Raw genomic sequence first — 2,572 nt, forward strand, 5'->3', positions numbered from 1 at the left:
TTTGGCTGCGTTGGGTCTTCGTTGCTGTGCATGGGCTTTCTCTAGCTGCGGCGAGCGGGGGCTACTCTTCGTTGAGGTGTGCAGGCTTCTCATTGTGGTGGCTTCTCTTGTTGTGGAGCACGGGCTCGTTGCAGAGCACGGACTCTAGGCACGCGGGCTCAGAAGTTGTGGCTTGCAACGTCTAGAGCACAGGCTCAGTAGGTGTGGCGCACAGGCTTAGTTGCTCCGCGGCATGTGGGATCTTCCCGGACCAGGGCTCAAACCCGTGTCCCCTGCATTGGCAGGTGGATTCTTAAGCACTGTGCCACAGGGAAGCCCTGATTTAGTACTCTTCAAGTCCAATAAAAAAGATGCAGGTGTTTCCTTCACTTTCAGGGCTGCTTCACATTGTGTTTTATTTTTGTAGTGCAATTCATTTAAGTACTGCTCCATTGATAAAGATTTAAGCTATTAATTTTTTGAGGGAGGAGCACATGAGAAGATGGAAAAAATTGTTCTAGTTGTGGAGTGAGATTATGGGTCCCTTAGTTATTCACTGCATCATCTTTAAATGAAAAGGGCCAAGCATGGACCAATGGGACTGATACGAAGCAAGGATGCTGATTAACTTATATGTGCAAAAAGCACATATATATTGCAAAAAATGTCTGTTAACACTGTGGGAAATAGGCATATAGCCCGTTATTAATGATATTCAAGGATGTTGTTCTTGGGCTTTTTGATTCATGAGAATTGATTATATTATTATTAGTGAATCAATGAATAAAGGAATAAACAATGCATAAAAAAGGAAGATTAAGATGCCCAATATAGACCAATGATGAGTATTCTGAGGTGTATCAATCAAAGATTTTGATTAAGCTCTGTAACTTAGAGATTTATTAGAAAAAAGAAATCTTGTTTATTTCCTTTGTGGAAGAGGGGCTTACAGCGAAAGTCAGGAGTAGTCAAAGATGTGGTTCTTGAGCTTTAGTTCTTCATGCCTGTGAAATGTATTATAAGTGAAGCAATGCAAGAATAAATGAAAAAGTGTAAATGAATGATGACCAATGATTCAAGTCTGCAATGAAACAAGGATTATTATTTAAATATATTATTTCCTGAAGCACTGAGTTTCATAACCTAAATAGATCAAGTCTCTCTTAACTGTTTTACATATAGGATATATTCTATTCCAGGAGTCCATGTTGTTTTTGGGTTGGTGTTGGGTAGTTGGTTGTTAGTTTATTTAGAAAAGGAACAAGTCATTTACATTAAAAATAATTGTTTAAATAAGTGCCTAATTGAAAGAAGGCCAAGCATGGACTAATCCTGGGAATATGATAGTATATGTGATCAAATCAATTCTGTTCACTGACTATTATTTTAAAAAACAAGAAAGGATCTAACAAGTTATATCTGTGGACAATGAGTGTATGGGCAGAAACTAGTATTAGTCAGTATTCTCGTTCAGGGTCTTGGCTTGCATTCATTTTGGATGTGTTGTTAAAAGTGAATAAATGAATGAGTTCACGTTTGGTCAATGATTTCAAAGAAGGTAGTACACGGGTCAGTGAGGAGCAGGCTTCATGAAACAAAGATAATGACTAAACCATTTTAGATGAAAAAAAAGAAATCTAGTCTTATCTCACTTTGGACAGAGAGCATGTCAGCAGTTGCATGAAATGGTATTTCAATTCTGAATACCGGTGGGTTTTACTCTTTTTCTTTAAAAAGATGAATAAATGATCACATTATTCTTTGAGTATTTAAATAAGAGAAAAACATGAGTAAGTCAGTGGATGAAAAATTAGGGTAAATCTTGGACCAATATTTCATGGCACACTCTAAGCAACGCCTGAATGTGGTCCTTTAGAAAAGATGAATGAGGCTGTGAACTGTGTGGCTAGGGAGTATATAGATCAATAGAAGTACCAGTTACATTAATTATTCTCATGTTAGGTGGTAGATTTAACAGCATTCACTGCATTAATTAAAAACTAAACAGTAAACAAGTCAATATGTGAAAAGTCAATAATAAGAATGTGATAGGAACCAAGGTTTATGACTAATCTAGTACCTCATGACTCCAGTTCGTTAAAATAAAGTTAAATTTATCTTGTTCCATTCTCTATAAAAATGTGCATCTTACGTCACAGAATGAAAGCACTATAGCTGATAATTATTCAATAGTCATAAGATTTTAGTTTTTACCTCTGGGTAAGGAGTCTAGAGGCTCTGGTAGACGACAGTCAAAATTCATGTCCTTGGTGAAGGTGATTTGTTCATCCTGACATTATGTTAAAGGAAAAAATACTAAATACATAAATAAAATCAAAGTATGCCATGCAGGGACCAATAATGGTAATTAACCAAATTTTACGAGTAATCCAATTAAGGGCAACTGCGATTCATTAAAAATGATGGAGGGCTTTTATTCATCTTCAGAGTTTTTAATATTTTATTTTATTTTATACCATGGTTAATTTAGTTTAAACCTTTCCTCAGTGATAAAGAACTAGGCCATAACTCCTTGAAGGGGGAGTAGATAGGAGAAGAGAAAATAGTATTAATGTCCTCATGGTGAGATATG

General features: G+C 36.2%; 1 non-coding gene across 1 annotated transcript; it reads left to right on the top strand.

Moving 5' to 3' along the window:
- The first annotated feature begins 810 nt into the window (after positions 1 to 810).
- On the top strand, positions 811 to 882 carry LOC118891535. Its single transcript, XR_005019093.1, has one exon. It is a non-coding gene; the product is annotated as a small nucleolar RNA SNORD113/SNORD114 family (small nucleolar RNA).
- Positions 883 to 2,572: the final 1,690 nt, after the last annotated feature.

The sequence above is a fragment of the Balaenoptera musculus genome, chromosome 2, assembly GCF_009873245.2.
Source record: "Balaenoptera musculus isolate JJ_BM4_2016_0621 chromosome 2, mBalMus1.pri.v3, whole genome shotgun sequence".
Lineage (NCBI taxonomy): Eukaryota > Metazoa > Chordata > Mammalia > Artiodactyla > Balaenopteridae > Balaenoptera > Balaenoptera musculus.